This window comes from Myotis daubentonii, chromosome 4 (genome assembly GCF_963259705.1).
Source record: "Myotis daubentonii chromosome 4, mMyoDau2.1, whole genome shotgun sequence".
NCBI classification, from domain to species: domain Eukaryota; kingdom Metazoa; phylum Chordata; class Mammalia; order Chiroptera; family Vespertilionidae; genus Myotis; species Myotis daubentonii.
This window is the reverse complement of record NC_081843.1, coordinates 49,541,120-49,566,309: the sequence shown is the minus strand read 5'-3', so window position 1 is coordinate 49,566,309 and position 25,190 is coordinate 49,541,120. Positions and strand designations below refer to the sequence as shown.

At 41.3% G+C, this 25,190-nt stretch overlaps 1 protein-coding gene across 2 annotated transcripts in view; it reads right to left on the bottom strand.

The window, feature by feature from the left end:
* Positions 1-25,190, bottom strand: part of LOC132233355 (colorectal mutant cancer protein) — a 238,117-nt gene that overhangs the window by 211,421 nt on the left and 1,506 nt on the right. The gene's annotated exons all lie outside the window — the stretch shown is intronic.

Sequence of the window (25,190 nt, the reverse complement as noted above, 5' to 3'; positions counted from 1 at the left end):
AGCTTCCCTTGACCATCACGCACCATAATGTTGTTTTTCTAAACATCAGGCATCAAGTGTCTGTATGACTCACTTGATACTTCAATATTGAGAGAAGGTAATTTTGCATCTGTCTCCCACTAAGGGTCAAAGGCAGCTCAGGAAGGTGGAGGGCGTTAAATCTCCCAAGTCCTCCTCTCCCTGCACCAGGCCCAGAATACTGTTATCATGCAAAGTGCCCCTAAATTTATTGACTATTATAGAACCATGAGCTCCTAGAAATAACAGTTCACCCATTTACCATCTAATATAACACTCCAGAAGCTGTTGGCAAAAGAAAAACTTTTTAGTTTGGGAAATTGATTTTTTTGAAAAATCATCCATTAATCTTTGGTTATCAGAACTAGTCTTCACTGGTTTCTAGAATGGTTCCAAATACTGGGTTTCAGGGGAGAAAAACAGCTGAGACAGACCACCTTGGAGAAGCAGATTATACTCAATGGTATCCTGATTGGTTAGTACAGACCACAAGTACAGGAAAATGAACATTGACTGTTCTTTTCTGTAATGGTCAATCTTTTTTCCCCCAAAGCTGAGAAGGCAGGAAAGGAGCAAAAGGATACTAAAAGGACATAAGGAGGATGGCAGCAAAAATGAGAAACTGTGAGGGGAGCAGGAAACAGCAGGACAAGAGGGTGGGTGAGCACTTGACAGAGAAGACAAGGATGCAGAAACAAAAGTGAGACCAGCTCTGCAGGCTGGAGGGAGACAAAGCACATCACTCTCTGCTTACCCGGGGAACCCCCGCAGGCTAGTTCCTTTCTTGGAGTCAGGGCTCTCTAGGTGGGGACCCAGCCCTTTGACTCCACGAAACTCTGCTTCAAGGAACCAGAAGCCAAAAGAACTCTTTGCTATTAGCTTTTTCAAAGAAAACCTGAAGCGTCAAGAATGCTTATGTGGTGAGACTCCAATGCCTTGGGTGTAACTACTGCAGTGATAACACATCAAAAAAGCACTTCTTCGTATCTTTGGAACAATGTGTGTCTTTTTCACATCGACATTGAAACTAATTATTAAATTGTGGTAGCTTTCTAAATCTGATTAATGTTATTCAGGGACTCCCACAAACTGTTTGCCATTTATTACACTTGCTAATTAGGAGCTGTAAGGTCTTTATCTTCCTCAACCTACAGTCACATGCCCAGGATGGAGCTTTGTTAAAAGCAGGACTCCTGGCTAATACTGCTAATGAGTTTAGCACTGCCAAAATGTCAATGGTTTTTCATTTGGTCAGCAAGGGCCTAATTTATCTAGTTTGCTGCCCTTGGTAATTTTCATGGAAATGTCAGAGCAGCAATCAGCAGAAGTGAATGGCAATAAAGATGATTACTAGAATGGTAGCAAGAACACCCCACCGATAAGACTGCTTTTATTTTTCTTTCCCCGCTGAAAGATTTAATTCAGTGATAAGGCAATGGACTACACAGAGCTCAATCCAGCATACCCACCTATTTTGCCTGAAGTACAATTCCACTTTTGAAATTGTGAGACATGAGAAGCTTCACTGTAGAAGGAAGAGAGCATAAGAACACACTTCAGGGAAGAAATAGGAAGATCAGGCCTGTTTAAACAAAACCTGCTTTCATTCATAACCTATTTCAGGAAAGGGTACCTGAAGGAGCCAGATCCAGATAGCTTTCATCACTTTTGCACTAGAAAACTATGCTTATGACTTAGTCAACATAAAATAAAAATGGATTCCTTCTTTAGCAATTTCAATTTATCCTTCCTTAAATAAATGTAAGTAGTAACAAACCCAATCATTCTAAGAGTCAGTAATAGATAACAGGCTGTTTACCTTTAGGTCACGGGTGTCCAGATGTCTGAACATGGAAGGCATTCACTTAAGCTAATTGCAACGGAACAGGGGGAGAAAGCTTATGCATGTGTGATTTGAGGACTTGGCCTTTCACTGATAAAATTTCCCATTTTAACATCACATTCATTCAGATTATTATGAAAAAGAATGATATAAAAGGAAGTAAGAGAAAATAAAGTCCTCAGTCTAGTCCCCAATGGATGACCTCATGAGGAATAAAAATTCTAGGCTCCCAAGACATCATCCTGTCCAATTCTTTGCACTTTCCCCACTCTCTCTGACTACTTGTATCCACATAATGGGATCCGATAGCCACGCTTCATGTTTTCTAATGCAAGGCCCATTGTAACTTTCCGGCTTGAAGGATGAAGCAGAGAATGGTAACAAAGCCTCTGCTTAGAAGTGGAGAAAGGGAAATCCCCAAACCAAATCCCATGTGACTTAAGCTACCTCCTTCAGTTTCATGCATGTTATCTTCCCAGTAGCCCAATTTGTCTTTGCTCTTTAAATTAAGGGGCCCTGGTTGAGTGTCGTGGTCCCATGCACGGAAAGGTTGTCAGTTCAATTCCTAGTTAAGGCACATACCTGGGTTGTGGGTTTAAGCCCTAGTCAGGGAGGCAGCTGATCTCTCTCTCTCTCCCTTCTTCTAAGCATGTCCTCAGGTAAGAATTAAAAAAAATAAATTAAGGGGCCTAAATTCTATCAATATAAATGTTAAGTAAAACCTTTGACATAACGATAACTATTTCACTTTACTTCATAAATTTCCCTGCAAAAATATACAACGTTGGCATATATGAGTTTAATTTAATCTCTCCTTGAGGAAAATGAACAGTTTAAACAAGGATAAAAAGAACTGCTTCATTAAATTTTTTATCAGTTAGTCTAGCTTCACTAAGCAATTTGATCAAGTCATTGAGTGTAGCAGTACTACTTAAAATTAGACCCTGACATGGTTAAGTATGTTTAAGATAACGGAAGGAAATATTTTTATCTAAGAGGCCTTTGTTTATGTTTCCAAGCACAGACTCACAAGGTTGTAATGCTGTTGACTGGGCTACTGTGGATTCCTATGGCTGTAAGAAATGCTTTGCTTTTCCTTGACTCAGTTTCCCCATCACTAAAAATGTCACAGTTATTATCTTTTCTACTAGCTACCCAGAACATCAGATGCACAAATTATTAGTAAATGCTAATAAACACTGTATACACAGCAATGGTCTCCAGGCTCAAATCTTAAGTCAGACAAAACCCACAGAAAGGAGACTGAACTGATAATGAAAGAAAAATGTTTCTCATAATCAGTCAGCCTTGCTTTAATTCCTACTGTGAAATTAGAAACAGAACTTGCTATCTACACAGAGATAAAGGGGACCAACCATCCCAATTTGCTCAGGACTATCAGAATTTTTACACTGAAATTTCTGGGTAAACCGAGACAGTTGGTTACCTTAACAGAAATTCAAATGGGTAGAATATCTGCATAATCAAAAATGACTGATCAACTTAACAAATATAGTTACTTTAAACTCAATGCTCTGCATTAAAAAACTGGAGCTTGACTAGCTTTAGTTTGGTTCTATTTTATCTTTTTCTTGAGTTTTTTTCCAGTTTCACCAAGGGAAACTGCCACTTATTCTGTGACCTTGGGCAAGCTATTTCACCTCTGTCTCAAGTTCCACATCATGCCAGGCACAACAGTAAGCACTCAAATAGGAGCCAGCACTATCATCTCTTTAATACTGTAAGACTAGTGGTATAACTCTATTTGTTCTGCTAGTGATTTTTAAATATCAGCCATCATCTCTATAAATACCATGGATTTTCTTTCTTTTTAACCTCAGAAGAGCCTACAAGTATAATCAGGTTGATTGGTGCTCCCTTAATTCTTACTTTTCCCTGACAGACCTACATAGAAAATAGAGAAGCAATTTAATTTCTTTCTTCAATTTAAAATCAAGCTCTACCATACTCATTTTAGCATAACCAAGTGTTAGAAAACTCTTTTAATGATAAAATATCATTATGTCTTTCTCAGTAATTTCTAATTACCAGGATATACTTGTCCACATTAGATTATGTTCCCCTTTCCAACAGCTAACCCAGAAATAGGAATAAGCTTATTAGAATTCTAGCAACACCAGTAACAAAATATAATTAGCTTCTTGGAATTTGTGAGCCTACTCTTTCATCAAAATACAGTAATTATTCTTTAAAAATGAATACGGTAATGCATGGATTGCAGAGAACACTTCAGTGAATGGATTAAGGGACATTACTCTCCTATCATATCTGAGTAGGCTTCTTTTACTTTGTTGTCCTGTATTCATTTGAATTTTCAATCTCCAGCTAATAAAACCACTGACTATCAAGTGTGTAGGCAGGTCAGAATCAGAAAAACGTAATAATGCTGATAAGGTGGCTGCTGATTCTTGGGGCTGCCAGCAACAGGGACTGTAGAATGAGTCAAGGAATAGTTTAGAGAAGTTACTATAACTATTTCACCAATGTGAAAACATTAGTGAAGTAAGAGAGAGGACTATTAGTCCCATGACAATAGAAAGGAAAAGAAAAGAACCTCTTTCTCTTAACCAACACGTTTATGGGACAGTACCTGAGGGGCTGAGAGTGACACTGAACAAATTTTTGGAGTGGAAAAAGAAAAGCAGCATTTCCTCCAAAGCAAGAAACTGACTCATTGCCAATTGCTGAATCAATGCATAGCTCCTAGCGAACAGTAGTAATGCCATGGGTGTGTGTCCTCTTCCCCTTCTGGCAAAGTTCCACTGTCAGCTTCAGCAGTTAAATGAGGGGATCAGAGGTTTCTGACTTGCTCAGGGTTTTCTAAAAGCCGCCTGCAGGGAAAGCCCTGTAGATAGCAGTGAGATCTTAGGATGTTTATATAAAGCTGAGAGTCAGGGATTCTGTGCTCTATTCTGAGTCATGCCTTCAATACACATAGTCTTTCTCAATTGGATCTCCTTTGATTTTCCCATGCTGTAGTAAGTATTACTGAGGAGTACATGAGGTACGGGACACTCTTACAAACTTGTAGGGAAGGAAAAACTTAAGCATGAGAAACAGGAGGAGGCCACGTTTTAAAGCATTTAACATGTGCATGCGGAGACTAAATGCAAAAGGATTTTTAGAAAAGAGGGGTGCGGGTAGGCATATGGTAGAGCCAAGCAGAGTCAGCAGGCCCAAGTAAGGGCATTTTCATGACTAAATTGGATTAAGAAAAGAAATGCACTATGGGCAAAGGATATGAGTAGACACTTCTCCAAAGAGGACATACAGATTGCCAATAGACATATGAAAAGATGCTCAATGTCACTAATCATCAGAGAAATCCAAATTAAAACCATAATGAGATACCACCTCCCATCTGTTAGAATGACTTTCACCAATAAATCAACATACAACAAGTGCAGGCCAGGACATTAGAAAAGGGAACCCTCATGCACTGTTGGTGGGAATGCAGACTGGTGCAGCCACTGTGGAAAATAGTATGAAGTTATCTCAAAAAATCAAAATGGAACTACCTTATGACACAATAATTTCCCTTTTGGGAATTTATCTGAAGAAACTGGAAACACTAATTTGAAGGAATGTCTGCACCCCTACGTTCATTGAAGGAGTGGATTATTTACAATAGCCAAGATTTGGAAGCAGTCCAAGTGCCCATCAGTGGATGAGTGGATAAAAAAGTTGTGGAACACTTATACAATGGAATACTACTCTGCCATAAAAATATGGAAATCTTCCCTTTTGCAACAGCATGGATGGACCTGGAGAGTATATGCTAAGTGAAATAAGCCAGTCAGAGAAAGACAAGTACCATATGATTTCACTTATGTGTGGAATGTAATAAATAAAATAGAAACAGACTCATAGATACAGAGAACAGACTGATAGCTGTCAGAGGGTTGTTTAGAGGCTGGGTGAAAAAAGTGAAGGGATTAAGCAAAAATACCCCTCATAGACACATACAGTAGTATATTGATTTACAGAGGGAAAGGGGAAAGGGTGGAGGTAGAAGAGGGTAAAGGATGGATAAATGGTGATGAAGAGACCTGACTTGGGGTGGTGAACACATAATATAACATACAGATGATGTATTATAGAATTGTACACCAGTAACCTACATAATTCTATGAATCAGTGTCACCACAATAAATTCAATAAAAATTTAAAAATTAAAAATAAATAAATGTTAAAAAGTCCAAAAAACAAGGTAGACCTTGGCCTGGCCCACATATCTATCTGTGAACTAAATAAAAATCTGTCACTTAGGAAAAAAAAAAAAAAAGAAATGCAAATAATAGTATGCAAATGTCCGTGGTAATAAAGATCATCCATAATAATAAACTGGATGATGAAAGAAACAATGAGTAATATCAAGGGTGCATGGGTTAATAAGCCCTTCCTCCAGGAAATATGCTCTGTTCCCTGTTTCCTTCCCAGTTCTGCTGATCATGTTATGGCAAACTCCACTCCTAACTATGGGCTGTCCTCTGTCACTGTGACATGCAGAGGACGAGAGGGCTTCACCTCTGCACAGCGAAATACCAGGTTCTCCAGCACATTACAAAATGCTGAACATTGTACACCCACCAGCTATTTGAAGCAGGGTAAGAGACTTCCAGAAGGTCACTGAAGGCCACAGGGACTTACTTTAGTCATGCTATCAAACAATGTATTTCCTATGATAGTCTCGATGCTTGTCACAGTGTGTAGGAGTAATTAGAGCAGAGCATAAATCAGATTCTGGGCATTGGAAACTGGTCAATTCCTTCTACTTTGCTAAGAATGGTGTAATTCTTAGCAGACCAACCTCCTCCTGGGAAAGGGGCAAACCAGTAGAGAAGCAGCTTACGAAGCTGGGATCATTTAATTTCAATGAAAGATATTTTGAAAACTGATGACACCGAGACCAGGTTAGCACACTGAAAGCTATTTGTAATCAGTCAATCGGTCAAATTTCTACTACAATCCTTTGATGGGCCTAATACTGGGCTATTGGAATCTCCAACTATAAAGGCTTTCATCAACCAAGTTCCCCAAATCAACATTTTCTGTTTTCATAAATACTCATTTCTGAATGAATGTTACACCTTATGCTTGAGAAAATATATTTGCATTCAACGACATTTCTGGGTAGGAAACCAGGCTCTGACACCTCCTCTTCAACCGGCCTATCTTCCCAGCTTGACTGTCAGTGTGCCTGAGAATGAGGGGAGGGGATGCAGAAGAAAGGCCAGCTTGCAGATGGCTTCATTCACATGGCCTGCAGCCTTCCCTTCACTTCCTAAAAGCAGCAAAGACCTAAGACCATCCTAGCAACCAAGGCCTTCAGCTGGTAGGTCATCCAGGATTAATGAGCTCCTTCAAAGAAACAAAACAAAAAAATCCAAATACCCTGAAGCTACAAGTGGCCCTCCTCCATTCTGCTAAAATAGTTACTCTGGTTCCAGGAGCTAAATTGATTACACAGCATAGTTTGCCAAGCCAGTAGGTTAAATTTTGCTCTAGAATAGCATTTTGGTCTTATCCACTTTAAATAAAAACTTTAAATAGGGCCTTTAACTGTAGACTTGTACTTAGCAACATAGTTCAATTTAGGGATTTCCAAGTAATAATTTTGTTGTTATTTATAGGAAGTCACCATTAAAACAGAGAAATACCAGCAATTCATAATGGTGATACTCTTTAGCCAGAAAATAAAATTCAGCAGCCCCTATGATTAAAAAGGACTCACTGGGCCAAAGTTTTAAGCCTCCCACAATTAGATTTGTTCACAGAAGACTGTGTGACAACAGACAAACATTAGGTCATGCAGAGACAGTAAGTATCGATGAATATATAACAAAGGAGTAATACATTATTAGATGTTCAAGTGAACTATCCTTCATAAAACATCATTTAACATTGGTTTCATTTAGTGGTTTACAAAAAAAGGGGCAGCTAACTCACCTTCCCCTGCCCATACCCCTATGGACCAGTGGCCACAGTTATGTTGGCCCCAAAGTGTAACCTGTATCAAATCGTGCAGCAGTCCAATTGGTTGTGGAAACTAATGCCCCGCCTTCCTGGTCTCTCTGCCTCCTTCCCTGGTACCGTCTGACACCTAGGCATCATGCCTTCACCATTTTAAAGGCATTCTGAAATAAGCCAAGGGCAGAAGACTAAGTGAGCAGGCTGAGATGGAACAACAGATGGTCCCAGTTCATTACAGTCTGTGCATTTGGCTTTTTAAACTGACCTTTTTAGTCTGTGGGTTATTTTACAAAGACCACCCCAGGGCCTCCAGGTACCTTGTTTTTTCTTAACATCAGACACCAACTCTGCACAATATGCTGCTTAGTTTCTGTATTTACACACATTCTCTTTCCCTCCCCCTCATCTGCCAAGACATAAGATAACACAAGTTATACAGGTGCATTACTTTTATGAACAAAGATTGGAAACCTAAATATTTATCCAATAGTTAATTATATTTTATGGTATATAATATGAACTATCAGAGTTATTAAAATTTAAGTTTTTTTGTGTGTGTGTTTTTTTTAAAATATATTTTATTGATTTTTTACAGAGAGGAAGGGAGAGAGAGATAGAGAGTTATAAACATCGATGAGAGAGAAACATCGATCAGCTGCCTCCTGCACATCTCCCACTGGGGATGTGCCCGCAACCCAGGTACATGCCCTTGACCGGAATCGAACCCGGGACCTTTCAGTCCACAGGCCGACGCTCTATCCACTGAGCCAAACCGGTTTCGGCAAAATTTAAGTTTTTAAAAATAAAATATATCAAGGAAAACTTGAAGAAAAGTAAGCTATAATACTATAAAACCCAAGTATAAAATTTTTAAAGAAATATTAAAAACTAAAAGAACATATTGAAATATTAGCTGACAGTAGAAGTTGCAAGATTTTTGGACGTTTACTCATTTATTTTCCAAATTCTGTATGTACATGCATTACTTTTATGATTACACCCATACGCCTTACTCCTTTCCCTGTCATTTCTTTAAGGAGGAATCAAAGGTAGAAATGGTTGTGTGATAAGATGAATGAGTCAGATTTTTCTTTAAAAATTAGAGAACCATGACTTAAAAAGCACAACCTGGTCAGTTAAATGGCAGACTCTGAGCCATAAACTTTATGTATATAATATACACATAAAATGCTGAGGGCGGAGACCAGGACCTGCACTTGAGTACACAGTGCTGTTTGGTTGCTTCACTCTGCTCTTTATTTATGTGGCACATGAGGTAGAGGCATCTACTGGGGAGAGGCTGGAAGAGAACATGATATCAGCCATCAACTAATCTGCACTGTGAGTGAACAGGCGTGAAGACCAGGCATTTCCAAATCCCGACCTTTTTCTGTGCCTCATTATTCCATTACCAACCACACATTTCCACTGAGTTGACTGACAGGCATCTCTAAGTCAGCATGCCCAAATCCAGACTTATCATTCCCCCAAAACTGGATTTTACATGAAACCTAATCTTGTCTACTAGCACAATCCTCTCAGAAACCTGGACATTAACCTCCATGCCTCTTCTTCCCTACAACCTACCAGTTCACCCACCAACCCCAGTTCCTAACATGCCAGTACTAGAGACCATGACTAGATGATCCCACAGGGCTGTGGGTATCATACAAATAGTAGGGACTTCTGGATTCAGACCCCAGTTTAGATGTGGTCCTGTCAACTACTAAATGTGTGACCTTGGGCAAAACCCTTAACGTGCCTGAGCTTCCTTTCCCTCACTACCCAATGCCTCTAAAGATAGGACTAGCTTGTCCCGTGGAACTACTGCAAGATTTAAATTAAGGTCATTCACTCACAAGGGGATGCTGAGTGGTCAGTGGGGACTAGCAGCCACTCTGGGAGAGAATACCAAGTCTGCAGGCCTGTACAGTACTCTAAGTGCTATAATGCAGCAATGACGATGCCATTGGAGCACAGGGGAAAGGATGGCATCCAGACCAGAGTGATGTCAGGAAACGTTTTTAGGGGGAACTGGCACTTCAACTAAGTCCTATGAGATGCGCAGGAGTAGAATAACAACAGTTAATGATATGGATAATGTACCAGCAGAGGAACAGCAAGTGTGAAGTTCTGAGGTCAAGAGACAAAGAGGCATCTTGAAGTAGTTGAGCCGGCTGGAGACCAGAATGTGGGGTGAGAAGCGAGCAGAGGTGTAGCTGGTGAGGTCAACAGGGACTAAGGGTTTGGGTAACCTGACATGAAGGGTGTTAAGCAGAGAAATGACATAAAAAATTTATGCAAAGTGCTTACACTTTTGACTGCTTACTCCCTAGTACTGTTAACTGCTTTCGTTGTTACCACTCTATAGTCTGGTTTATGCTGTCCAGAAATTTACAGTCCAATGTCTCTTCTCTTAAGCTGTCCTCTTCTTACTTATTATTAATATGTTAGGGTATTAATATGTTAGAGAAAAATTTTAAATTTTTCTTCAATTTACTTGGTGAATTCAAGGCAAGAATGTAAAGGACAAAGCCCATCAGCCTTCACCTGGGCTCCTTGGTAGTCAGAAGAGCAATCAATGAAAAGGTTAATTTCTTATCTAAGTCATAAACCTCAGAACTCTGCACACAACTGATCACACTAACTTCTCAACACCAACTGCTGTGCTAAGTAGTATTTATAGGACAGCGCACATCAGCCTCATCATTTCATGGCATAATGTGTGCCAATCTTCCCATCCTGCCCTGGTAAGCGCCACTTGTTCAGGGCACTTCGCGACACACGAAGCATCACTGCTTTGTGGAAAATTAAATTCTACCACTGAGGAATACTGCAGTCATATTTTGCATGAAATCCACCCAGCAACCTCAGGCCTTATTGGAACCCCTTATTTGCTCCATACAGTAATCTACAAACACTGATTTTTGTAAAAACTTATATTAGTGAAATGAATTACAATCTTTATCATTCCCAGCAAATTAAGAATCATTCACTGAGAAAAGCTATTAGCATATTTCTGTCCCTTACAAATAATTATTAACGCTGCACTGCAGGGACTTCCCTACCTTTGTGAGAAAGGCTATCTTTTCACATGTAGGGCACATTATATATAAAATTATTCTCCACACCCTTATCCTTAACTCCACATAGTCATTAGTTCTAACTTGGAAAGCACCCTTGATAAGGCGAGAGGCATTATCACAAGTTCTAACAATTTTACTGTAGATTAATCAGTGTCAATGGACAACAGTAATTTCTAAAAGGATGCTTTTGAATATTAGAACTATTATTGGGTATCATTAAACAACCAGTTTTGTTGTACTGAAGGCAACCTGTTTTAAAAAGTATAGACTTAGCTTTTGATATGCATAAAGGGAAGGGATACTTACAAGACAAAACAGAAGTGATTTTGTATCAGATTGCTTCCCTTGAAATATTTCAACAGAACATTAGCATTTCCATCCTTTACATTGATCATTTCTAATACAATAACACACTCTAACTCTAGTTCCTGGAGCTACTCCCACCATTCCCAGGGGAGAGCCTGCTTCCATACAGCCTCCACTGGGATCGCTTCTCTTCCCAAGAGAGAATACCCAGAGCCAGGCTTGGCGGCCGCCAGGAGATCTGCCTGGAAGTAAAGCTCTCCAACCCCTGTGGCCCTGTTTGCCTTCAGGAGGAGATGGTGGGGAGGTGGAGCCAGGATCCAACCTCAGGGCGAGGGAATCTGGGATTTGCCCACTAGTTGGTACAAAAGCTGTTGTCCTTTGCTTCCCCCCCTCCCCCCTCCCGCCTTGGTCTTATTTTCTTTTCATCATTCTTAACTGACATGTCTCCTGTCAAACACATTTCAAGAATGTGCTCTGAGAGAAAGTATTTTCCTGGCCACTGACCACCCCCACCAGCTAAGCTTCCAGACAGAGAAATACATAAACCGATCACATTATAGAATGCTGAGGGTTAGTCAGAGGAATGAGTAGAGTTGCCAGACCACGTGGGTATGTGGCACTCACTAACTGGAGGTGAGAAAGGCCTTCTGGAGAAGGTGACATGTTGTGGGACCCACGGTGAGCTGGTGTCATTGTACAAAGGAACACCAATGCAGGAAGAAGGACTGCAATGAAAAGTGTTTGGGTTTTCTTTTTTTCCAAGAGGGCAGGAGGGAGAGGAGGAGGAATACTAACTACAAGAAAATTTTACACAAGACCTGTGCTTCTCCTTTTACCTGTTGAATATTCAAATTGGTCTGAGTTGGAGATAGAGGTCTGTGAGGCAACACCGTAGGGATGGTGGTTTAAGCCACAAAGATGAGCTGGAGCTTGAAGCTCAGGGGGTCCAAAACTTCACAACCAAAAAGTGAGATGTTATAGCCTCCGGTCTATGACTCCTGTTTCCTTCCGGTTGGGTTGCCCTCAGGTATACACTCCTCAGCAAAAGATCAAACTAAGAACTTGAAAGCACGAGAGGAAATATTCCACCACTTCCTCCTTCCTACCATTGGAGGAGGGGTGGGGAACCTTTTTGCTGCCAAGGACCATTTGGATATTTATAACATCATTTGCAATAAGTTGATACGAAATTATCAACTTAAAAATTAGCCTGCTATACCTGGTCAGACATTTAATTAACTCACCCTAATACCTTGGCAAGGCCAGACCAAATGATTTCGTGGGCCCTATACTGCCCGAGGGCTGGATGTTACCCACCCCTACATTAGACAAAGCCTTAATAAAATACCAGAGGCTTTTCACTTTTTAAAAAAATCAACTCAGCCTGGCCTGCATGGCTAAGTAATTGAGCGTCAACCTATGAACCAGGAGGTCATGGTTAAATTCCCGGTCAGGGCACATGCCCAGGTTGCAGGCTCGATTCTCAGTGTGGGGCATGCAGGAGGAAGTCGATCAATGATTCTCTCTCATCATTGATGTTTCTATATCTCCCTCTCCCTTCCTCTCTGAATAAAAATATATTTAAAAAAACCCACAAACTCACGCCCTAGCTGGTTTGCTCAGAGGTTAGAGCGTCGGCCCACACACTGAAGGATTTTGGGTTTGATTCCAGTCAAGGACGCATTCCTTGGTTGCAGGCTAGATCCCTGGCCCCAGCTGTGGCACGTGCAGGAGGCAACCAATCGATGTGTCTCTCTCACATCGATGCTTCCCTCTCTCTCTGTCTCTCCCCCTCCCTTCCACTCTAAGAATCAATGGGAAAATGGCCTCAGTGGTGAGGATGAACAAAAAACAACCACCACTCAAATACAAAGTTAGCAGTAAACAGAAACAAGATGGCCTTCACTGCTGTGGGGCACATCCCAAGTTCTCTGGAACCCATTTACCCAGGTTCCGCTCTGGCCTCCAGCTGGTGTATCTCCATCCATCATTGCTACTCCCAAGCAAAGCTCCCAACGGCATTACTGCAGCCTTCTTCCAGTTAACAGACCACAGCTGGTAAGGGAATTCACAAAGTGGTGCATCACTGATAAAATCTTATCTCTGTGAAAGCAGCAGTTACTCAACGGGAGCATGGTCTTTCCTCTGCAATGCACCCCTATTCTGGGCATGGGCCGGGAGGCGCGTGCTGTGCCTCCTCTCTCTCACGTTATGGATCAACCAGAATGGTCATCCTAAGGTCAGTTTCTGGGCACAAGAAGACCTGAAGATACCACAGCCAGGACAAAATTAGAACAAAATTAACAAAAATAATAAACAAAACTAATAAAAACTTAAAAGCAAATTAGAATTGCCAATTGTTAGCTCATTAACGTTCTGGCTCTGCAAATCCAAAAAAAAAAAAAAGGAAATACCCAACGTTCTCTTTGAAGACTTATCAATATTTGGAAGACTTTTTTCCCAGGGAATGAGCTTTTGGCATTCAGGTCCAGAGAGAAAAACACCGGCAGACAGTGAGTCTCCCAGGATTCCTGATACTGTCTCCATGACATATTTGTCTCCACTTAAGAACTTCCTTTCAATTATTTCAGTGCTCACAACGACAGCTACTAATGTTCAGTTTATGAAGTGCTTCTTTTCTATTTAGCACATTCACTGTACAGGTAAGCACTGTAGCAGCAAAATAGCAACTATTATTAGTAGTATTATTGTTATTGTTGTTATCATAGCAGCAAGAGCTCACCCCTGGTATTCACCAGGCACTCTGTAAGCATGACGTAGGTATGTCACTGATCTTTGCCACGTTCGCCTAGGGTGGATATTCTTCTTCTCACCATTTTCTAACAGGGAATGTGCAGCCCAGAAAAGCAACTTTCCGCAAACCATCGAGCTAGGATAGCGAAGCCCACAACTCGACCACACATAGTTTTATAGACAGAATCTGAGGAGATGAATCAAGTGACCTGACCCTGTGGTGAAGTTAGTAAAGAAGGTGGCGAAAAAAGCCAAGACCTTTCCTAGTCATTTAACATATTATCCTGACTCCAGTATGTCATCATTTCTAGTTGGGGACAGTTTAATGCCAAATAAGAAAGATGCCCCATCTTTCACATGTGGCGAATGAAAGAGTTTGAAGGCAGCTTTATCAGCATCAGACACTTGCTTTGGCAGTAATTACATGTATGTCCATACAGCATTTTCATAAGCAGCTCAGAAGCCCAAATTGAGACAGTCTTGGAAGTCACTCCGTCAATCATACCATAGGCACTTCACACATATCAGGGCATCGTGAAAAAGGGGGATCCCAAATTTGAGTTTAAATCTACCATTCTAAGTTGGAAATAAAAACTCCTCCTGTCCTGGGGTCCAACTCAACTAATCCCTCACCCCCCACCCCCCTACTAACTATCGCTGCCCTATTAACAATCAGCCCAGGCACAGAAGCCCCTGGACTATCTCATTCCCACAGTAGTCTTTTATGGTGCTTACTCTCATCCCAACACTTAATCAGAAGTGCTCCCAATCAAGCATGAAAATAAATTAGATTTTGGTTTAACTGGGATTAGATTCACAGCACCAAGAAATAAAGTAACAGCTATCTAATCTAACAGGCCAGCCTCAGACTTCCTGGCTCCTCTCCACAGGCTCCTCTTGCTAAAGCACTCTCCTAAAATTCCTCTTTACACACTGTGAAATCACAGCATGTCGGTAAAGAAATGTAACTCTTCAAATGCCATGAACGTAACTCTTAACAGTGGTGCCTGCCTAACATGGCTAGAGATCGGCTGGCCTGTGGGTAAGGAGAGCTGCTGGGTGTCAGCCTGTGAAATGCGCACCGGGCCCACGATGCATCGGGAAGTGATTTAAGGAGCCTCCTGGGCTTGAGCAGAGCCCATTTACTTTCATGCCTCAGTTTACACTCGCTGTCACTCCATCTGGAAATAACAAGAAGTGCCGTGCAAAGCCCCAACCATGGAGAAAATCAGACTTAAACAAAGGCAAAGAGGGGTAGGGAACTGATGATATGTAGAAAGTATGAAGGCAGTACTACACTGCAACAGCAAAACAATCCCAAGCAACCCAATTAAGAGATGGGCTAAGGATTTGAATGGACATTTCTCCACAGAACATGTGGCCTACAAGCACATAAAAAGATGCTCAACATCAGTAACCATTAGGGAAATGCAAAAAAGAAACCTCACACCTGTTTAGATGATTATTTAAAAAACAAAACAAACAAAAACAAGTATTGGCAAGGACGAGGAGAAATTGGAACCTTTGTGAATTGCTGGTGAGAATGACGTAAAATGGTGCAGTTGCTATAGAAAGCAGTGTAGACTGTTATAGAGAAGTAAATCCCCCCAAAAAACTAAACAGAATGATCATATGCTCTAGCAATTCCACTTTTGAGTATAGACCCAAAAGAAGTGAAAGCAGGGACTCAAACAGATATCTGTAAACCCAAGTTCATAGCAGCATTATTCACAATATACAAAGGTGAAAGCAACCCACGTGGCCATCAGCTGATGCCTTAAAAAGACATTCTGACATATCTACAACATCGAAGAACCCTAAAGACATTACACTAGGGGAAATAAACAGTAATAAATGGACAAATATTGTAGGATTCTACTTATATGAGGTACCAAGATTAGTCAAAATCCTAGAGACAGAAAGCAGAAATGGTGGTGGCCGGGGTCAGGGGAGGGAGAAGGGGAATGGAAAGTTCATGTTTAATGGGTACAGAGTTTCAGTGAGAACGGAGTTTCAATGGGAAGATGAAAAAGAGCTGTAGATGGTGGTAATAAAGGTTGCACCACAATGTGAATGTATTTAATACCACAGACCTGTACACTTAAAAATGGTTACATGGTGCATTTTATATTATTTTAGCATAGATTTTTTTAATTTAAAAAAAAAAAGGATGAGAGGGTTGACCTAGTCATGTACCATCAACACATAGCAGCTGGCAAACCCACCAAACAGTAAGCCCATCTCACTTACCCCCAAAGAGAAGGCAACTGCCCTTTTGGATTTTAATACCTGAGAGGCCCATAAAAACCTACTGAGAGCAACTACAATACACCCAAAATCACCGACCTAAAACAAATTAGCCTAATTGTTTTAATAGTGGGATTGGTGGTAGTGCCATATGTAGACAAGATTTCCTGAAGAATTAGACTTCCTCCTTTTAAAATAAAAACAGAACATTAGATAACACATATTTTAAAGCAAGTCCTGTGACATAGAAACAGGAAGGTGAAGAAGAAAAGAAAAACATATTCCTGGGAGATAAAAAGAATATGAGTTCTACATTTCCCATTCTGCCACTAGCCAGCCTTATTCAGGCCTCAGTTTCCTCATCAGTCATGCAAATCAAAGATTAACTTAATGGCACCCCCAACAGAAGTGTCCCCTTTGTGCAGTCTCATGCTGCCCATGCAACTTTCTGGCCATAATCTAACTCTCAAGGAGCTTTTCGACAGGAAAAAGGAAGTGTCAGCATTTCAGGATCCTTGAAACGGTATATGTTATAAATCAATCAACTGAATAAAGTTAATTTAAAAAAAAACAAAGCCAGTGATTTAAATAATTGAAGGCAACTGGTCCAAGTGACAGTGGAAAGTAAAACCCATTTTCCTAATTCAGACCCACTTATCGTCTCCATCATCAGCATCCATCCACCCTGAACCGTCCATCAAGGAAAGGCAGTTTTCAAATCATTCCTGACTGATGTCCCTGCCACTCAGTTCTTTAAGCCATTCCCTTTAAGGGGGAAATAAACTCCAAATATGCTGAGTATGTCAAAAAAATAATAATAGTTTATTTTTATGGAATATAACAATTATTTCTGATAGGAGAAATGACACAATTTGAAAGTTTGGGAATATGCATAGACTTTAAGGGAGTGGAGCAAAAGGGGAAGCATTTTATGACCACGCTAGCTTCTTCTGAAAATACTTTCTTTAATAGGCTTTCGGGACAAAGCCTTCCAGGGCTTTTTTTTTTTTTTTTTTGCTAATTCCTCCTTTTCTTGTCATCTTTCCTACACTGCCCCACAATAATAAAAAAAAGTATACAGATTTAAAAAATTCAGGTTATGTTCAAAACACTCCGGAGAAATCCTGATTCTTTCCCACAGCTAATGAGTCTGTAGGTGATGGAGGCAGATCTGTGTTCTCAGACCACCTCTTTTTGTTTCCCTTGTTCGCTATACTCCCAGCCACATCACCTTCGCACCTTGGCCCTGTTCTTCCCTCCGCCTGAAATGACCACCCCCTGTCTTTGTGTGGCTCTATCCCTCATTTCATTCAGATCTAAAATCACAGATTCCTGCACACAGGTCTTCCCTGACCACTGTAATAGCATCCCTCTCTCCTTCCGTCCCTGTGGGATTTTCTCTCTCAAGCATATATCACCACTGGACTCACATCTCATCTGTCTCCTCCTAGAATGTAAGATCCATTAGAACAGGGACTACATCAGTTTTGCTTGTGTCTGTATCCTCAGACCTAAGAACAGCACCTGGCATATAGAAGGTACACAGTATTTGTTGAGTAAACAAATTGGCAACAGAGCGTAAGTTACAGTAATAATGACCAAACTAAATTCCCTCCATGTGCACTTTAACAAAAATGTAGAGTGGTCAATCATCAGTCAGTTTGTGACATGGAAACTGGGTTTTGGTCCACACAAGTAACTCTGAAGTTTGTTAATGCCCTACTATGCACACCTTGACAAGGTGCTGGCAATAACAGTGATGGGCTTTGTTCTGTCCCTGCCTTCAAAGACCTCAGGTCTCCCGGGAAGGCTGGCCATCATTACAGTCAGGACTGAACATGGATATAAGAACGAACAACTAACTTGGGAGGAGAAGGGGCCCAGGCAGGAACAAGAAGTCATACATGTGCCACATATTCTATGGACAAGTCCATACAACCCATAGGAAACAGGGGCAAGCAATTACTCCCACTCTTACCATGAAGCCAACCAGAGGACTCCACTGCTTTCCTAATTGCCAGGCAATCTTCCTCCATGTTGGCATTCTTCTGTTGATAACCGCTTCATTATTTCTCAAAATCCAGCTGGAGCCCTTAACTGGCATGCATGCACACACACAGGCTTCGGGAGACTTTCTGCTCTCAGGTAACCAAACACTAAAGCTTAGGCTTAAGATGCATTTCCACCTCTGGCACCATATGCTCCATCATATATTCCAAGCACTGATCAAACCTCCGGACTCAACTCATCTGCTTCAAAACATCCTACCAAACAAAGCATCAAGTAGCTTTGGCCACACACTTTTCCCAGTCCAACAGGCTTTGGTTGCTCAGTTACAAAGTTAACTAACCTAAACCTATAGTGTTTTGGGGTGGTTTTTTTTTTGGTATGGCAGTAGCAGCAACAGCTGCTAATTCTGGATTTCCCCTCTTCCCCCAAATGTCAAGGTTTAATCTCGTTGCTTCCCCTAGCCCCCACAAAGTTTCTCAAGGTTTAATCTTTTTGCTGAGTACAGTGGGGCCTTGACTTAGGAGTGTCCCAACTAATGAGTTTTTCGAGATACGAGCTGTCTCTTGGCCGATTTTTTTGCTTTGAGTTGCGAGCTAAAATTCGGGCTACGAGCCAGCTTCAGATACCCCACCTCTAGTTGGCGCAGCAAACGTCACAGTGAATGCCATAACATCAGCCCAGCATTACATGTCTCACTCGTTCACTTTTTGATTTGACATACGAGTAATTTGAGTTATGAGCTCCGTCACGGAACGAATTAAATTCGTAAGTCAAGGCCCCACTGTATAAGAAATATCTTGAAAAATTTTACGTAAATTGTTTTACAAACTTCAGTCACTCCTTACGATAATGCAAACCTCCCCAAAGATGTCCTCTTTCGCCTATGTATGTACTAATTTTGGCTATTTTGGTTCAGCAAGAAAAAAAGAACATTTGCTAGAAAAAGAGGATAGCTCTGTGGTCCCAGTAAATATTTACTCTATAAGTTGAACTCTTTATCTGAATCCATGTTACCACTGCTAGGAATCTGGGTGTGGTTAGGGGGAGGGAGAGTTCAAGAAAATAACTGCATATAATTTATCTTTGCCATGACATCCCCTTGCTGATATTAAAAAAAAAAAAAATCCTTGTTATAACTATTATCTATCAATCTTCTGAGTCTTTTTTGGCTTGTCTGATTCTATAATCTCACAAACACAAACCTCTTTTCCTGAATCTAGAGATTACTTAAAATGTAATCTTGGTTTTCTGAAATTTGATTCCAGTGATCAAACACTAAACTTGCAATCCTTGCTCATCAACAACTTCTTAATTGTGCCCTAAGTGCAGGTTTTACCTTCCAGTTGCAGTCTGACTTCAGAAGAAGCCATCCACGTGACTTGCATTCAATAAATCAGCTTCAGGCAGCTATTAAACAGCACCCTTGAACTTACCATCCCATACCCTGCTCTAGACAGGTGCCCCCACTTAAAGTTCTGGCACCTCAAATCTGCTAGCCACAGTCCTACCTGCTCTTAATATGAAAGTCTTGGAATTAATTTTAAAAGTTCCTGATTGGACAAAGCACTCCCTCAGAATCAAGGTGTTCTCTTTGCTTTGGGGTCTGCGGCTGTCTCAGTTCTGGATCAGCTGCTTGTCTCTGCCTAACCTCTTCTCACACCACATTTCTCCTTTCTCTTCTCCCTTTGACCACCTGGTTCCAGACACTCGATCTACTTCCCTCGCAGCTGGGTTTGACGCAGGTTCTCACTGTCATGTTCTCCGTGCTTCCTCAGGACCTGGCTTCCAGCTGCTGCCATGCCTTTGACCCCAGCTGGCTGCCAATTTCACTGGGTTCCCTGGCTTTCTTCACCAACCCCAGCACTCTACAACCCAGAGTGACTGAGCCAACTGCAGTAGCAGCCTAGAGCCCTAACTGCAGGGGTGGGAGAACCCTAATTCTTGTGACAAAGGAAACCTTCTCCTTCTGCACCTTAAATATCGTAGCATTAATCCCTCAGACGCCCCTGGAAGCACACACTGTGGGACAGAGGTCTCGGTGCCCCTATCTCCCTTGCAAATCTGCTTTTAAGGCTCTGCAATGGTTAGAGCAGTGGTTCTCAACCTTGGCTGCACATTAGAATCACCTGGAAATCTTTTTAAAATCCTGATTTCTGGGTCTCATTCTCATTCTGGAGATGGGAATGAGGCCCAGAAATCAGGATTCTAAAAAGATTCCCAGGTGATTCTAATGTGCAGCCAAGGTTGAGAACCACTGGCCTAGAATTTCTCAGCCACTTGAAAGTGACCATATCATTTTAATCATATCCATTTCATTGTTATCAAAAACATTTCTCTGGGTATTGAATAGAGATTACAATACAAGTCAAGTCAAACAGGCTTATTAAATAGAATACTCTCTCCTATGAACATGTGATCAAAAGCTCAGAGCAGAAACGAATGAAAGGAAACTCTGTACAAATGGCTGACCTGGGCTCAACTCCCAACTCCGCCATTTATAGTCTGTATAATCTTGGTAAGTTTTTCACCTCTTTATGCCTCAACTTCTGTACCTGTAACATGGGCATAACAGAATGTGCCTCATAGGGTTTTTTGACAATGAAGCATGTCAATGCCTGGAACATGCTCAGAAAGTGTTAGCTATGACAGACCACTGAATTAATAGCTAAAAGACAAAGCAACAAAGGCTACTGCCAAACATCGGGACTTAAGAGACCAGTGTTTTAGACACGATTCTGTCAGTTTGTGGCCTCTGGAGTGGATTAAAAATGGTTGCAAAGTCTTTGTCACCTCCCCCTTGGACTGGTGAGATATATTTGTTCACCCTTTGCCTCTGGGCTAAGCACATAGCTGTTCTGACCAGCAGAGCACATAGAAGTGACCTGGTGCCCGTTTCAGTCCTACATTTTAAAAGAACCTTCAGCTTCCACCTCCTGCTTCTTGGAACCCAGCCGCCACTGGAAGAAGAAATCCAAGCAGCCATACGGGCAGGCCCACTTCCAAGAGAACTGAGGTGATCTCCAGTCTACAGCCAGCACTGATTTGCCAGCCCTGTGATTAAGCCCGTTTGGAAGTGGATCTTCCAGTTGCAGTCACAGGTCTTTCCCCTTGAACTCTGCCCAAACTGCAAAATCAGGAACAAATAAGATTGTCATTTGAAGTCTCTAAATTTGAGAGCAGTTTGTTACACAGCCAAAGAGCCTCTTAAATCAATTTTTCAAATTCTACATTTATAAAAAAGGGAAAGAGAGAGAAGAGGCAAGGTGTTCATTCATCAAACATTCCTAGAACACCTACTATGTGCCAGACTCTGACAGGTCTTGACACTGCCCTTCTGGTGCTTATCATCTGTGGCTAAGACAGACATTAAACACCTCACTACAATGAAGTGGGATTCTATAGAAACAGAGGAGGTGAAGAGGTATAACGGGGAGTGGGCATACTAGGTGATCTCATAGGCCCTTCGGATTCTGATACCGTGTAACTTGACTAAAAAGAGTAAGTACATCTGTGAGATGGCCACTTAGAGATATATATACAAGATAATCTATCTAGAGAGCAATTTTCTCCCATATAATCTACTTCTTAATTAGAGTATCAGTGAAGATGTGGGGTTTCAGTAGCTACCCAACAAGTAAATGGTGAAAGCAGGGAGTTGCCTCTATAACCTATATTCAGGAGTGGAATAATCTTATGAAAGAGGCTTTGAATAATGTGATGAGGAGAGAGTTAGGGAAATACAATTTCCAGGGCAACTAAGGTTTCAAAATAAATCGTGATGGGAGAATTTTACCTGTTCATTGTTTAATATTTAAAAGACAAAATATAGGTTAATTGCTTCGAACAAAGTATTCTTTGCGTTAGGAAATAATTTTTTTTTCATTCCCAGTGGTTTTCATGATTGCCAGGAAAGAACAAACTCTTTTTTTCCCCCCTCAGGAATTTAAAGAATGTTTTGCTCATTGTGATTTTCAAGATAACTAAGAACAATATAAGAACGCTTACAAAATAAATCCAAAATATCAGAATAACAATGATTTGCATTTCAACATTAAATTCATATTTCATGCAGCAATATCATAGGAGCTTTTCTGTTGAGATCTTGCCTTTCAGCCAAATCTGTGAAAACCTTGAAAATCTTTCTTGACTTAGAAGAACAAACTCTTAAAGATAACTCTTTATTTTGCTACATAAGTAGATAGCTGCCTATTAGACAAGCAGACTGAGTGGACAGGTATTCTGTAAAGATGAGTAAATTCAAGTCGTACTCTGATAATGCTGCACAAGACTTCTTCCCAAAGTCTGAATTACTCTAAGGACCAAGAGATGTGATTGTGAAACTGGTCCCACAGGTTTTACCAAGTTAAACAGAATTAACTGCCAACTGAAAACCCACAGGGTTGAGGAAGAAGATTGAAGAGCCTTCCTTGACAAGGTTTGGGAGAATTTAATCTAATGCTGCTGGCAGTGTGTCCAGTCAGCTTCTTGATCTTGGAGGAAGACTGAAAGCCAACCACTTAATTTTCTAAGTACGTTCGATTTGGCTGATATTAAAGTCGTTCCTTAACCTCCTATTAGAAAAAGAAAAACATCCTTTGAGTCTTTGATAGGGACAGCTAATAGCTAAGGGGGGGAAAAAAAGAATCGCCAACTCATGCTTCTCAAATTTTCCTTTTGAATTACCTTTGTTAATGCTAATGACTAGTTTGTTTTGGTTCAAGTGTTCAGACTGGACATAAGCCATTTGTGGTCATGGATAAATAAAAATGCTTTGAATTGACCATAGGTAGAGGGCATTTTACTCTCTCCTATAATCACCTTATAGGATCTTAAACAGCTATTGTTCAAACTAAAGACACAACAGGAACACATTCATGAATTTCCTGTTTTCCTGCATCTTCAAGTTCTCACATTTGCAAAATACCTCATGCCCAACTCCCAGCCCTCTCAGTCTCCTCCAGTATCCCTCACACCCAGTCTCTCCTGCCTCTCTGGTAAGGAAGCTTTCCTGGAGCAGGGCAGGCAGAGGTCAATGCCTGAATTGTTGACCAAAGCTTGCTGCTCTCGTGAAGGTCCATTACAACTAGAAATGGAATCAAGTCACTTCCCTTGTTCAGGACGTTATGAAGTCAGTGACTCATATGGCTAGAGGACCCTTGCAGAAAGGATAAGCCCACAAGTCAACGCCAATGAGAGAGGCCTGTGTTTCTAATACCCAGAATAATGCTGAGCCCTTTGAGTTTTTCCTGCCCCTGAAATGCCTGGTGAACATCAGGCTGAATCTGACCCCATGGTGACCTCCAGGCAGTGTTGAGACTCCTGGGCAATAAGAGATATGGCATTAAAGGGGCCCCTCAGGGATTTTATTAGCTCTGCTTCCAGATGAGGAGGAACCAACCATCAAAAAAGGATGGGGACTTTGCCCCGCCCCGCCCCCCCCCCCCCCCCCCCAAAGATGTTAAAGCAAAACCAGTGTTTAAAAGAAAAATTACGGTGAAAAGAAGAAACTCTCCTTTACACCAAAGAGAAGTGATCGTGAAACAAGGGTAAAGGGAGGAATACAAATGAACTGTATTAGAATCTTCCTGGGTCCATATCCTTACTGATCTATAGATATTACAGAACATGGGACTATTGCCCATGTGATTTAGGGTCCATAAGGGTGAACCTCACACCCTTACCTCTCAAACTCTCTTTACACATACCATAATTTAAAATATGTACAAAAGCTAAAAAAAACCAAAAAAACAAAAAAAAAACCCACAAAACTATCTTCACAATTTGTTGCAACTACTTAATCTGCAGGGAAACTAGGATTGGGGGATGGAGGAGCACTAAGTCATTGAGCCTAAAAAGAAGGCTCTAAAGAAGGCAAGCAATGAATGAGCAGACACTGAGAAAAAGGAAAGAAAATTTGGTAAAGGATACGGTTGGGACAGAAACTTGTTTATTGCCCGAGGGACAAAACTGTCTTGTAATGCTGAGATATTGCTCCAACTAATGCAGAGGTCACAGAGCGCCCTCGCAGCTTGCATTTGGCCACAGGTTTTCTAAGGAGTGGAAAAATGAGGCGCACGAGACACAGGATGGAGAGTGTTACCTCCCACCTGGGTTTTACATCTAATGTCCTCCCTGACCCTGCCAATACTATTAAAGTCAACCTAGGCCTCCTCTCTCTCCACAATTCATTTTGAAACAGAGGTAATTGAACAGCACCTTTCAGGTGAAAGTGTGAAAGCTGCCAGGTAGAAATAAACAATGTGAAAGGCCTAGCCAAGACTCTCTTCAAGCCTTTAGTTTTTAAATGACCTTAGTAGATAAGACAAAGGCTTCTCCTCAAATAGTGTCAGTAATGGAGCAGGACCTGGGTTCTTCTTAGATCTGAAACCTGCCCCTGCATTTAAAATTGGCAAAAGTCACTTAGGTCTTCAGGCTTTCCCTCTGCCTCCCAGTTTTAAATGAAGCCCTACCCTTTGCATCTCCTGTCTTCTTCATCACAAGGGAAAGCACAGGGGTTAGGCAATGCCTCTACTCATTGGACCAACACCTCAAAATGCTATTCCAAACCCCAGCTGGCACAGCATAGCAGTAAGACACTTAGAGCACCAGGCTGGAGTGCTGGATACCAGCCCCAGACCTAATGGAGTTTCCCCTGTACACCCGCTTCCTTCCCCATCACCAGCCCTCTCCCCAAGTGAGGACTTGAGCCTTTCATTTTCCCTTCACGGTAAGTAATCTGACATCACTTCTATCTGCCTTCCGGCTGTTTTTACACCGGCCTTCACCCTGCCTCGCCCCCCTCCCCCCTTCCTTTCTTCAGCCATACTGAAGAAGCACAGACTATTTATTCTACTTTTGCTCCCAGAAGTGGCTCAGGGATGGTGCTAGGAGGAAATCCTACAGCCATCCAGCCTCCTGCTGTAGACACCGAC